This window comes from Neofelis nebulosa, chromosome 7 (genome assembly GCF_028018385.1).
Source record: "Neofelis nebulosa isolate mNeoNeb1 chromosome 7, mNeoNeb1.pri, whole genome shotgun sequence".
Lineage (NCBI taxonomy): Eukaryota > Metazoa > Chordata > Mammalia > Carnivora > Felidae > Neofelis > Neofelis nebulosa.
Window position 1 is genome coordinate 111,178,718 of NC_080788.1, and position 15,505 is coordinate 111,194,222.

Genomic DNA, 15,505 nt, shown 5'->3' on the forward strand with positions numbered 1-15,505 from the left:
ATTGAGAGAAGTGCAAAATATTTGAATAGTCATGACTTTAAAAAAAAAAAAAAAAGCACATGGAAAATGCTTTACATTACCAGTCATTAGAGAAATGCAAATCAAACCACAATGAGATACCCCTTCACACTAGGATGACTATAATCAAAACAATAGGATAATAATCAAAATAACAGATAGTGAGTATTGGCTAGTTATATGTACAAGTTAAAACACTCATCAGTTGCTGGTGGGGATATTAAATGGCACAGCCACTTTGAAAAAAAGTTTGACAGTCCTTCAAATGGTAAATACAGAGCTATCATTCGATTCACCACTCCTAGAGAAGTGGACACATATATTCACACAAAAACTTACACACAAAATATCACAGCAGCCTTATTTGTAACAACCAAAAGATGGGAAAAAGCAAATGCCCATCAATTAATGAATGTGGTATATCTGTATGCAATATCATTTGGCAGAATGAAGTGCTGATACATGCTACAAAACAGAGGAGCCTTAGAAAAACACTAAGAGGGGCGCCTGGGTGGCTCAGTTGGTTGGGCAACTGACTTCAGCTCAGGTCATGATCTCACAGTTCGTGGGTTCGAGCCCCGCGTTGGGCTCTGTGCTGACAGCTCAGAGCCTGGAGCCTACTTCAGATTCTGTGTCTCCCCCTCTCTCTGCCCCTTCCCTGCTCACACTGTGTGTCTGTCTCTCAATAATAAATAAATGTTAAAAAAAAAAATTAAAAAAAAAACACACTATTAAAAAAAAAAAGAAAAAGAAAAACACTAAGAGAGGGGCGCCTGGGTGGTTCAGGCAGTTGAGCATCCTACTTCAGCTTAGGTCATGATGTCACCATTCATGTGAGTTTGAGCCCCATGTCAGGCTCTGTGCTGACAGCTTCGAGCCTGGAGCCTGCTTTGGATTCTGTGTCTCCCTCTCTCTCTGTCCCTCCCCTGCTTGTGCTCTCTCTGTCTCAGAAATAATAAATGAATAAACTTTAAAAATAAATAAATACGGGGCAGCTGGGTGGCTCAGGAAGGGCAGAGAGAGAGGGAGACACAGAATCCCAAGCAGGTTCCAGGCTCGGAGCTGTCAGCACAGAGCCCAATGGGGTGCTTGAACTCATGGACCATGAGATGGTGACCTGAGCTGAAGTCAGATGCTTAATCGACTGAGCCACCCAGGTCCCACTCATTATTTTATAAAAATTAATTAGAAAATAGATGTTTTTGAAAATTGTTATATTTATGAAACCACATCTTTATGGGGCTGTGCTCATTTTTTAAATTTTATTATCTATTATTAATTTATTATCATATGTGATTATCATTATTTTGATTTGTAATGGCCTGTTATTGGCAAAGAGATTTATGAATAAATGTTCAAAATAAACATAATAGATTAAAAAGAAAACAAAGCTAATAAATTATGGTTTTTAAATTAATGAGGTATACATGGCTCTGAGCTCTTGAGATAAATTTTCATGGTTGTCAGCCAAGAGAAAAAAGAGCAGGAATAGAAGGGAGAGAGGAAAGAATCCAGGAAGGAAGAGAAACAGAGATGGAGAGACAGAACACATAAAAACTAGTGGACAGGGGTGTCTGGGTGGCTCAGTCAGTTAAGTGTCCAACTCTTGATTTCAGCTCAGTTTGTGAGTTCTAGCCCCGTGTGGGGCTATACACTGACAGTGTGGAGCCTACTTGGGATTCTCTCTCCCTTTCTCTCTGCCCCTCCCCTGCTGTCTTTCTCTCTCAAAATAAATAAATAAACATTTGAGAGGAATTAGTGGATAAACAAAAAAAGACAAGCAGATAAAGACTCAGAGGAAAGGAGACAAGCACACATGCGCCAAGGAAGAGGAGGAAGCCCTTTAGTTACAAAGGACTCGACGTAAGAGAAAAATACAATGGAGCTAGACATACAAAGAAGAACAAGGAAAAAAAAGCAAGAAAGAGAAAAAAGAAAAAGACCAAAGAAAGATGATCAGTAGCTTTTATTATTATTATTATTTTTTTTTAACGTTTATTTATTTTTGACAGACAGAAAGAGAGAGAGAGACAGCATGAGCGGGGAGAGGCAGAGAGAGAGGGAGACACAGAATCCGAAGCAGGCTCCAGGCTCTGAGCTGTCAGCACAGAGCCCGACACGGGGCTCGAACTCACAGACTACGAGATCATGACCTGAGCCGAAGTCGGACGTTCAACCGACTGAGCCACCCAGGTGCCCCATGATCAGTAGCTTTTAAAGTCTAAGTGCAAAAATTTATTATGTTTCACTGTATCAGCCAGTGACATTTAAAACATATAACTGCTCATTATCAAAACTATTTGAAATTGTAATTAAAATGCTAGCCAAAATTCTAACTTGGTGATTTCCTCTAATCCTTCTGAAGTTCTCCTCTGAATGTGACCATCATAATAATTCACCAAGGAAAAATTATTATTGTAGGTGCAGCTGAGGAGTCCAGAAACACAATTATCACGGTGGCAGGGGTAAGATTCGGAGGATTTTCCATTTCTTTTGTGTTAATTATTGTCATAGAAGAGAAATGACCAGAAGAAAGCTATAATTGTCAATAAGCTAGAGCTTAGCAACTTAAAATATACCAAAGCAAGAAAGCTTTATTATTAAATAACAATGTATATGTTGTGTCTCTTTGGACTTCTACTTGAGCAAAGGTGAAGGGGCTACTCTTATTCCTTACAAAGGGAATAAAGCCCACTGCTGTTGGAATTCAAGGTGTTTAAAATAAATACGATTCTATATGGCACTCCAGAGATAATGTCTTAATGGTAACTCCCTCCCCCCGCAAAATTGAGGCGGAAGAAAAAAAAAATACAAAAAATAAGCTCACGTAGATTTTAAAAATGAAAAGCATCAACAGTTATGAAGTTCTAAGATATGACATGACATGAAATACTGATGAGTGGTCTCTATTTCATTCAGGTAAACTTGAATAAGTTCAGGCAATGCAGATGCTTTAAAAACAAAAGGTAAATGAAGTTTTATGAGTTCATTTGGTTTGTAGAAATTCACTGAACTATGTAGTTATTATATATGTTTTTTTCCTGTACACATATTATTCTTTAAGAAATAGTTGTTTTTGAATCAAATCATGTTTTATACTATTATTTCATTAATATTAAAATATTTACTAAATATCCACATATATGTTCTGCTCTGCCAATACCAAAGGAGGTAAAACACACAGATATAGCCTCAGTCTTCTTGTACTTCTCTTTCTCAGTTAGATAATGTATGTGAAGAGAGACATAAAACAGACCAATAGACACTCAGTGAGCTGACCACTGATGGACACAAGTGCTACATATCTTTGTATACGATAACACCACAGCTAAGTACTAGCATCTTTTCTTTAAGATAATTTGTTTATCCTTTGTTTTTGATTAATTGCCCATGGATCATTTAGAAATAGTATCTGCCCAGGGGTGCCTTTGCTGGCTCAGCTGGTGGAGTGTGGAATTCTTGATCTCGGGGTTATAAGTTCAACTCCCACATTGGGCGAAGAGATCACTTGAAAATACAATCTTAAAAAAAATAATAAAGGAAGAATAAATAATATCTATTCAGATCTTTCAAAGCCCATCAGATTAATAACTCATAATTAATGGCATACAATGTGCTCTGTCGCCTTCCTTATTCCTTAAACCAATGTTTCTAACACTTACTGTCTTTCACTTACTATCTTCACAATTTTTGCAATATCATCATGCCAAGTGTGCTATTATTTTAAAAATAATTTTAACTCCGATTCCTTTCATTGTAATACCTACTTTAACCTAGTCCTAAACATTGATATCTATAAATCACAGATTTGCTTTTTAAAAACGGTATGCATGGGTATCCTCAACTAAAATAACCACATGAGCGCTCAGTGGTATGCTAACCACGCTTAAATAACCACCGTGTTAATCGAGTCAGCTTTGCTATCACCCAGCAAGAATGATAAATGTACCAACATAGAATCCTGCCCTACAGAACATAAGCAGCTCTATCTTCTATCTCAAAAGGTAGTCTTATTTTTTGTAATCTCTTGTAAGTAGACACCTTCCAAGATATGCATAATGAAGAATATATAAGGAAATCTGAGTTTCTTAATTTAACTTGTTCATATATTTCACAGATGGGAATATCTCTTAAACATTTATCTCTGAGTTTTTCTTTCAATTTCTTCAGATTTAATAATTACTGACATTTACTCTAATAATAATGACACAAATATATTGCTGTCTCTTACTTTTTAACATGCAGAACAGTGTAAATCAACCACAGCATCTGTGGAGTTTAAATAATAAGTAAAGGGAAGAATTGGATCGGGAGAATAAATAAGGCTTTCTTTGCCCATTTATTAAAAAAATGGCTGCTGCCCTTTTTCTTGGTGCTAAAGATACATCAATAAAAAACTGTTAAAAAAATAGGTAAACCACTGTTGTCATGCATACATAATAATTAGTATAATACAAAGTTTTATGGAAAAGTTTTAAAAGACACATTTGTTTTTGAGATGCTTCCACTAGTGTTTTTTTAGTATCTCATTCCTTAAATAGTAACCTAATTTTGAAAATCTCCAAAGTTTTAATTAATATTTTAATTCATATTTATAATAATTATTAAAAATATTCTCAGCATTTGGGTATAATAAAATATTTTCAGGGGCACCTGGATGGCTCAGTTGGTTAAGCGTCCTGACTTTGGCTCAAGTCATGATCTGACGGTTTATGGGTTTGAGCCTCGTGTTGGGCTCTGTGCTGACAGCTTGGAGCCTGGAGCCTGCTTGGAATTCTGTGTCTCCCTCTCTCTGTCCCTCCGCTGCTCACGCTCTGTCTCTCTCTCTCTCTCTCTCTCTCTCTCTCTCAAAAATAAATAAACATTAAAAAAATATTTCCAACATATAGAAAAGTGCAGATAATAATAGAAGACTTCATTCTTCCATGTGTTCAGACTAAAAACATTGGGATCACTGACTCCTTTCACTTACTATGCTTCACAATTTTCTGCAATATCATTATATCAACTATGCTATTGTTTGAAACAATACTTGGACGTTGATTTATTTTCCTTTCATTCTGAACCTACTTGATTCCTCTCCTTTACCAATTCCTCCCGTATTATGTCGAATGTACCTTCAAAGTATATCCAGAATTCTACCACTTCTCATCATTCCACAGCCACCATCTTGGCCCAAGACACCATCATCTGTTGCCTGAATTATTACAACAGCCTCACAGTGGATCTGACAACTTCTGCCCTTGCCCTCCTCCTCACCCGTAGTGGGTTCTCAACACAGCACCCAAAAGAATCCTGTTAAAATATCAGTCCAATAATATTCTTCCTCTGCTCAAATCACTACAATGAATTCTCATACAGAATAAAAGCAGAGTTCTTAATATTCTATTTCTATGAGTTGTCTGTTTTTGTAAATAGTTGTTGTAGATTCATTTTCACTGTTAGTTGATATTCTCTAGTAAGAAAATAACTCATTTTTTCTAATCCACTCTTTTATCTATGGACATTTGGGGTCTTTAATTTGTTTTGCTATTATAAATAATGCTGACACAAGAAATGCTAAGGGAGGGGCACCTGGGTGGCTCAGTCGGTTAAGCGTCTGACTTTGGCTCAGGTCATGATCTCACGGTTTGTGGGTTTGAGCCCCCCATCTGGTTCACTGCTGTTGGTGTGGTGCCTGCTTCAGATCCTCTGTCTTGCTCTCTCTGACCCTCCCCTGCTATCACTCTCTCTCTCAAAATAAATACATGAAAAAAAAAAAAAAAGAAATGCTAAGGGGAATTCTTAAAGATGTAGGCAGTGATATAAGATGCAAATTCAGAAGTACAGGAAGGAATAAATAACTCTTACATTTATGGTCAATTGTTTTCAACATGGGTGCCAAGAAATCTGATGGGGAAAAATAGTTTTTTCAGTGAATGGTGTTGGGACACATGAAAATTGGATATTCACATGGAAACGAATGAAGCTGGATTCCCACATCACACTATATGTGAAAATTAACTCCAAATGCATCATTGACCTAAAGGTAAGAACTAAAACCATAAAACTCGTAGAAGAAAACTTAGGTGTGTATCTTCATGGCTTTAGGGTAGGTGATGGTTTCTCAAAAAACATAGTAACAAAAGGAAAAATAGGTAAATTGGACTTTGTCCGAATTAAAACCTTTTTTATGTTATTATTATTATTATTATTATCATTATTATTACCTTTTGTACTTTAAAGGAAATCATCAAGAAATGAAAAACCAATACACAGAATGGGAGAGAAAATATTTGCAAATCATATATCAGAAAAGGGACTTATATTCAGAATGAGTAAAGAATTCTTACAACTCAAAAATAAAAACACAAACAACCTCATTTTTAAAATGAGCAAAGCATCTGAATAGACATTTCTCCAAAGAAGATATGTATATAGCCAGTAAGTGCATAAAAGGTGTTCAACATGCAAATGAAAACCACAATGAGATACTACTTGACACATAGTAGAACAGCTAAAATGAAAAAGACAGACAATAATTAAGTGTTGGTGAGAATATGGAAAAATTGGAACCATCATACATTGCTGGTGGGATTGTAAAATGGTGCACTTTGGAAAAATATCTGACTGTTCTTCAAAAAGTTTTAAACATATTGCTACCACATAATCCACAATTAAAGACTTATTCGATTGAGAGCACTTGGCAAATGACCTATAGTGAGCATTACTTTCTTCATTTATGAACTGAATACTTGTGTGTTGATATTTTATATATTCAAATTCAAACAATAACAACAAAAACCAAATCTGTGGTTTTCCAAAGATACTTATAAGAAAGTGAAAAGTAAGGGGGTGCCTGGGTGGCTCAGTTGGTTAAGTGTTGGACTCTTGATCTCAGCTCAGGTCATGATCTCACAGTTGGCGAGTTTGAGCCCTGAGTTGGTCTCTGTGCTAACAGTGTGGAGCCTGCTTGGGATTCTCTCTCCCTCTCCCTCTCCCTCTGTGCTCTTCCCCTGCTCGCTCTCTCTTGTGCGTGAGCGCATGCGCATGCACATACACCAAATAAAGAAATAAACTTTAAATTTTTTTTTTTTTTTCAACATTTTTTATTTATTTTTGGGACAGAGAGAGACAGAGCATGAACGGGGGAGGGGCAGAGAGAGAGGGAGACACAGAATCGGAAACAGGCTCCAGGCTCCGAGCCATCGGCCCAGAGCCTGATGCGGGGCTCGAACTCACGGACCGCGAGATCGTGACCTGGCTGAAGTCGGACGCTTAACCGACTGCGCCACCCAGGCGCCCCAAGAAATAAACTTTAAAAAACAAATGAAAAGTCAAATCACAGGCTGGGAGAAAATGTTTGCAAGCTAGTACATAAATATGATGATTGTATAAAGAACTCTAACAACAATATAAAAACGAATAGTCCAATTAAAATGGACAAAATATTTCAACAGACACTTCACAAAAGAAGATATATACACATAAATGTCTATGTAGGCACATACATATATTAAAGTCTAATCAGCAAATGGAAAGATGCTCAATATTACTAATCATCAAGGAAATGCATATCAAAACCACATTGACATACCTCTTCACATCCATTGGAATGATTAACATCAAAAAGACTGATGATACCAAGTGTGGTAATTGGAAATATTGTACATTGCCCGTGGAAGTGTAAAACGGTCCTATCACTTGGAAAAACAATTTCACAATTTTATATAAAATTAAGCATACATCCACTCAGTTTCATAGCAATTGCACTCCTAGGTATTTACCCAAGAGAAATGGAAACATATGCCTATAATATGATTTGTACAGAATATTTACAGCAGACTTATCTATAATAATCCCAACTGGAAACGATCCAGTAGCCATCAGTGAGTATGATATTAGCTAGCAATAAAAATGAACAAACTGCTGTTACATACGAAAACACAAATGAATCTGTAGGGGCAAGGGCAGGCTGACCCAAGATAGACCACTTTGGCAGGAAGATTATCTTGAGTTAAAAGCAATCAAAATCTAGTAGACTCAGGAAAAGCTCTTTACATGCCCCCTCAACTACCTACTTGTACCAGGAAGAGAGCTATTCACAGAGATTCCTCCTTATCTAAGAAACTTGTCTGCAGAGCAGAGCAACCTTTGTTTTCCAAACATCTCCTCTCACCTTCCTGCTAATGGTCCTCCTTTTCTTTGTATACCCCTAACTCTACCCTTCTCTTTACCTCAGATAAGCCTGATGTTGCCTGTCTCTGAAATTCCATATCTATGTGGATTCTGTATACCTATAAAGGTAAATTTGATTTTCTCCTGTTAATCTGTCTCATGTCGATTTGATTCTTAGTCCAACTAGAAAGACCTTAAGGGGGTAACGGAAATTTCTTCCCCCACAACAAATCTCAAAAACATTCTTTTAAGAGAAAAAAAGCCCACACAAAAGAATTTGTACTGTATAATTTCATTTATATAAATTCTAGAGCAGATAAAACCAATCTATGGTTGCCTGGAGGAAGGAATTGACTATAAAGAGGCACAGGAGAGATTTCTGGAGTTATGTAAATGTTCTACATTTTGATTGTGGAAATGGTAGCATGGGTATATATGTTCACCAAAACTCATCAAACTGAAATCTGTGCATTTTATTCTAATTAGATTATTCCTCAAACAAGTTTATTTTAAAAATAATACTACGAGAAACATATACCTGAGTCATTTTTATACATATACATATACATTTTGGGGCATATCACATACATGTACATTTTGTGCTGGTCCCAGATAGACACGGTGTATACCTAGAAGTGGAAATCTTCCATCTCAGGCTTTGCAAATTTTTAGTTTTACAAGATAACGCGAGTTGATCTTCAAGACAATTTTACCAACTTACACTCGCACTAGCAGTGTCTAAGAGTTCCTGTAGATCTATGTCTTCATTAGCACTTGATACTTTCTGATTTCTTCATTTATCCAGTAGCTAGTGTGTAAAATGTTACCTCACTAGGGTCTTATTCTAACTTTTCTGAGTAGTAATAAGGTGGAACATTTTTTCCCACTTATTGACCCTTGAGATTTTCTCTTCTTTAAAGTTGCAGTTCGAGTATTCTATTTGTCTACTATTTCCAATCTATTTTGTACAAGTTCTACATGTTGTTAACCTTGAAAATGAAACTTCCCAGTTATTTTATTAGCAAAAGGTGAGTTTTTTCAGCAATAGCAAGGAATTGCAATTTGGGAAAGCTAGCTTTGGCAAAGTCTATAGGCAAGTCCAACAAACAAAGGAGAGCTACACTCCTTTATAGAGGAAAGGGGGATGTTGGAAAAGCTGTTATAAACAAAAAAGTCCATTGGCATAAATTGGGAGTTGGAAGTATAGTAGCTTTTCATTGGCTGAGTTATGACAGTCTGACAGTTTCTCATTGGCTGGGCTATTGCCAGGGGAGGAGGTATCCTTTCTTCCTCTTCCAAGATAATAAAGTAGCATCCACCTGCAAGGTGCCTCTCTTCCTGTTGGGTCTGCAATTAACAAGTAGTAGGGCATGAGAGCTCCCCCTACTGAACCTGCTGACTCCATTTTAGTGACGTTTCCCTTAATTTTCACAATATATTCTGGATTCTAGATTTTTGTTTATTGTGTGTGCCAAAAATATCTCCTTCCTGTGATTTGTCTTTTCAGCTCTCCCTCCACCTTTTTCTGAGAGAGAGAGAGAGAGCGAGCACTTGAGCAGGGGAGAGGGCAGAGGGAGAGAGAGAGAAAATCTTAAACAGGCTCCATGCTGAGCATGGAGCCCGATACAGGGCTCCATCCCACCACCCTGGAATCATGACCTAGGCCAAGATCAAGAGTCAGATGCTCAAACAACTGGGCCATCCAGGTGCCCCTACATCTAAATCTTTAATCCAGTATCTTAGTGTGGGTAAGGCTAAGCTTGTTATGGAAAAAAGAACCCAAAATAGAGGGCTTAAAAAATATAGACATTTTTCTCTTTCAAGTAACAGCACCAAAGTAAGCAGTTTAACCTGGATACTGGTTTTGCTTTCTGGGATCCTTCAGAGACCCCAGTTTTGACGATGTCTCTGCCAAGTATAGTTTGCTCATTGCCATTATATGAATAAGATATATCCTTCCACCTATTTAGGCCTTCTTTAATTAATAGCTGTAGGAAGAAGACCAGACTCCTAGGGCTGGGGAACAAAATGGAAGAGCTAGCATGTATAGAATCTAGGGACTTGGAGGAAGGGCTCCCACAGGTTGTGCTTTGTTGCCTGCAACCACTGGCCCACCTGTAATTTCTGGTGGGCACCATTGGCCTGGTGCTCAGGTGCCCCACAGCTAGCGCTCAGATGTTTGGAGGAGCATTCTGAGATTGGTGGTGGAACTCCTGGGAGGAAGGTGCCAAGCGATTGACACAGTGAGTGCCAACAGCAGCAGAGGCTAGAGGTATAGCTGTCTTCATGCTGCTGGAGGGATCTGACTGGAACTAGAAGCAGGAAGCAAGTGTCTTCTCCCCTTCTGCCTTCCTATCTTGGTCTCCCATTGTCAAAACCCAAGAGAAATCATCTGGCAGGGGAACAAATAGTGTTGCAGTGGAAAACCTTGTGCATATTTTGTTTTGTTTTTCTGCAACTATGTCCTCAGGGCAAATTCTTAGTGGGATTATATGTAGCTTTGCTAGATATTGCCAATTTTTTTCTCTATATGGGATTGAACAATTTTGCATTCAGCAACAACATATGAGAGTGTTTTTCCACAGAGCCACATGAACAGAGTGCATTGTCAGACCTTTGAATTTTTTGCCAGACTAATAGGTATTAGATGAGATTTCAGTGTAGTTTTAATTTGGATTTCTTTTATGAAGTTGAGATAGATATGTTTGAGATCTCTTTATATATCTATTTATATATTCATGTTTTATTTATTTTTGAGAGAGAGAGAGAGAGAGAGAGAGAGAGAGACAGTGTGAGCAAGGGAGGGGGAGAGAGAGAGGGAGACAGAACTTCAAGCAGGCTCCAGGCTCTGAGCTGTCAGCAAAGAGCCCAATGTGGGACTTGAACCCACGAACCATGAGATCATGACCTGAGCTGAAGCTGGATGTTCAACTGACTGAGCCACCCAGGCACCCCTATTTATTTATCTTCTATATCTATTTATATATCTTTTTCTGTGAATTGCCTGTTCATGTCTTTTTCCCATTTTTTCTATTGGATTTTGATGATTCTACTCATTTTTAAACATACATTATGGTAATTAGTCCTTTGCCAATTAAATAACAATACCTCTTCCCAATTTGTCAGTCTTTTGACTTTGCTTATCAACTTACTTAACTCCAGAGGAAAAAAAAAAATCATGTGAGTACCATTATGGGATTGCCTTACATTTATATGTTAATTCTGAAGAAAATTGACATCTTTTAAATTTTATTTCCTTTATCCAAGAGCATGAAATCCTTTGTTTTTCATTTGTTCAAGGCAAGTATTGTGTCTTTGAAGAGTAAAGATTTTTTTCATATAAATTTGCATGTTTCTTGTTAAATTTACCTTTAAGTATTTTATTTTTTGTTGCTTTTGTAAACATGATTTAGTTTTACATTAAATCTTTTATTGTTTGGAGCGCCTGGGTGTCTCAGTCGGTTAAGCGTCCAACTTCGGCTCAGGTCACAATCTCACAGTTCGTGAGTTCGAGCCCCACATTGGGCTCTGTGCTGACAGGTCAGAGCCTGGAGCCTGCTTCACATTCTGTGTCTCCCTCTCTCTCTGCCCCTCCCCTGCTCATGCTGTGTCTCTCTCTGTCTCAAAAAATAAAATAAACATTAAAAAAATCTTTTATTGTTTGATATATATGAAGGGTGTTGTTTTTGTATGTTAATTTAATTTACTTTTATTATTTTTAATGCTTTTTTTTGAGAGAGAGAGATTGAGACAGAGTGCAAGCAGGGGAGGGGCAGAGAGCGAAGGAGACACAGAATCTGAAACAGATTCCAGGCTCTGAGCTGTCAGCACAGAGCCCGATGGAGGGGGGCTTAAACTCACTATGAGATCATGACCTGAGCCAAAGTCAGAGGCTTAACTGACTGAGCCACCCAGGCATCCCTGTATGTTAATTTTAAACCTAGCAATGTTACTAAATTCTTTAGTGTCTGTGTTAGCTTTAGTATTTATTTTTGGAGTTTTCTAAGTGTATTTTCATAACATCAGCAATGTAATTTCACTTATTTTCAACTTTATGCCTTTAAATTGAATTGTTTTGTCTTATTACATTGGCTAATCTCTATTAAAATAGTAAGTTATTGGGGTGCCTGGGTGGCTCAGTTAGGTAGGTGGGTTAAGCATCTGACTCTTGATCTCAGCTCAGGTCTTGATCTCAGAGTCATGAATTCAAGCCTTGTGTTAGGCTCTGCACTGGATGTGAAGCTTACTTAAAAAAAAAAAAAAAAAGTACCGTGGAGATAGTGGGCATTCTTGCTTTGTTCCTGACCTTGGTAGGAATGCCACTAATGTTTCCCTGTAAGTAAGATGCTGAGGTATATTTTATTACGTTATGAAATATCTATCAATTTCTATTTTATTGAATTTTTAAAAACAGAAATAGAGGAGTACCTGGGGGGTTCAGTCGGTTTAGCAGCCGACTCTTGATCTCAGTTCAGGTCTTGATCTCATGGTTGTGAGTTCAAGACCCATGTTGGGCTCCACACTGGATGTGGAGACTACTTAAAAACAAACAAACCAACCAGACAAACCAACAAACAAAAAACCAGAAATAGATATTGACTTGTGTCAAAGACCTTTTCAGCACTATGGAACTAATCTTATCATTTCCTCCTTGTATATATTATATCACTGGGTAAATTATATTAATGGCCATCTTAGTGTGAAACCATCCTTATATTCTCAGAATAAATCCATCTTGGTCATAAAGATTTTTTGTTGTTGTTGCTGTTTGTTGTTTATTTATTTATTTATTTATTTATTTTTTTTTTTTTATGTTTATTTTTGAGAGACACAGAGCGAGAGAGAGACAGCACCAGTGAGGAGGGGCAGAGAGCCAGGGAGACAAAGAATCTGAAGCAGGGTCCAGGCTCTGAGCTGCCGGCACAGAGCCTGACATGAGGCTCGAACTCATGAACTATGAGATCATGACCTGAGCTGAAGTGGGATGCTTACCCGACTGAGCCACCCAGGCACCCCTGCTGTTTTGTTTTTTAAAGTTTTATTAGACTTTTTTTTTTTTTTTTAGCAGTTTTAGGTTTACACAAAATTAAGAGGAAGGTACAGAGAGTTTCCATATACCTCCTGCCCTCTACACACAAAGCCTCTCCCTCTATCAACATCCTCCATCAGAGCAGTACATTTGTTATAACTGATGAACCTATATTGAGGAATCATTGTCACTCAAAGTCTATAGTTTACATTAGGGTTTGCTCTTGATGTTGTATATTCTACAGGTTTGGACAATTGTGTAATGACATGTATCCACCATTATATTATCATGCAGAATAGTTTTGCTGCCCTAAAAGTCATTTGTGGCCCACTTACTCATCCTTCTTTCCCCCGACTCCCTGGAAAGCACTGACCATTTTACTGTCCCCACAGTTCTGCCTTTTTTAGAGTGTCATATTTTTGGAGTCATACAGTGTGTAGTGTTTTCAGATTAGCTTCTTTCACTTAGTAACATGCATTTAAGTTTCTTCTGTGCCTTTTCATGGCTTGATAGCTCATTTCTTTTTAGCACTGAATGATATTCCATTGCCTGGATGAACCACAATTGATTTATCATCTACTGAAGGATATATTAGTTGCTTCCAAGTTTTGGCCATTATGAATAAACTGCTACAAACATCCATACAGGTTTATGTATGGATAGAAGTTTTCAGCTCATTTGAGTAAATACTAAGCAGTGGGATTCCATAATTTTTGAAAATGTTTATTTATTTTGAGAGAGAAAAAAGTGAGGGAGGGAGACAAAAGGAAGGAGGCGTGGAGAGAGAGGGAGGGAGAGAACCCCAAGCATGCTCTGCACTGTCAGTATGAAGCCTGATGTGGGGCTCACCAGGTGCCCTGCATAATTTTTTTAGATATGCTTTTGGATTCCGATTCTAATATTTGATTTAGAATTTTTTATATCCATATCTTTCAATGAGAGTTGTGCAATATTTGTCATATTTTGAAATGATGTTATACTGGCTTTAAAAATAAAACCAATTTCGGGGCGCCTGGGTGGCTCAGTCAGTTAAGCATCTGACTTCGGCTCAGGTCATGATCTCACGGTTCGTGAGTTTGAGCCCCGCATCGGGCTCTGTGCTGACAGCTCAGAGCCTGGAGCCTGCTTCGGATTCTATGTCTCCCTCTCTCTCTCTGCCCCTCCCCTGTTCATGCTCTGTCTCTCTCTGACTCAAAAATAAATAAAAAACATTAAAAAAATTAAAAAAAAATAAAAATAAAAATAAAACCAATTTGGAAGGCTTTCTTCTTTTGAAATGCTCTGAAACAATGTATGTATCATCTAGGTATCAGATCTTTGAGGATTTAGAAGAATTTCTTTGTGAAATCATTTGGCCTGTTAGTTTTTTTGTGTGGATTGTTCTTGGATATCTTTATTTCTTCTAATAAAATTGGTTTTTCAAGACTTTCTATATTTAGTGGGAATAATTTGGGCATTTTGTAGTCTAGGTTTTCAAATGTATTTTCATAATACTATGAAAATAATTACATAATGCCATGTCACTTTCTATTTCAATGGCCAGCTCTGTTATCATTTCTTATTTTGAATGTTTATGCTTTTTTCCTTTTTTTTCTGGATTAGGTTTCTTAGTGGTCTGTCATTGAAATCTTTTTTTTCTTCAAAAGTCAGCAGATTTATTTTATTTATTAGTTTTATTGGTTTTATGTATTCAACTTCATTGATTTCTGTTTTTATCTTTATTTTATTCCTTCTGCTTTTCTTTAGTTTAGCTCTTTTTCCCCTAAATTTTAATTTAATTCTAGTTAGTTAATATACAGTGCACTATTGGTTTCAGGAGAATTCAGTGATTCACTAATTACATACAATACGTTGTGCTCATCATAACAGGTGCCCTCCTTAATACCAATCACCCATCTAACCTACCACCCCCACTTCCTCCCTCCATTAACCCTTAGTTTGTTCTCTATTTTTAAGAGTCTCTCATGGTTTGTTTCCCTCTCTCTTACCTCCCCCCCCCATATGTTTATCTGTTTTGTTTCTCAAATTCCACATGTGAGTGAAATCATGTGGTATTTGTCTTTCTCTGACTGACTCATTTCATTTAGCATGATACACTCTAGCTCCATCCACATCATTGCAAATGGCAAGATTTCATTCTTTTGAAGGCTGAGTAGTAATCCATCATATATACATATATATTATATATATATGTATATATGATATATATACCACATTTCCTTTATTCATTCATCAGTCGATGGATATTTGGGCCCTCTCCATAGCTTGGCCATTGTTGATAATGCTGCTATAAACATCAGG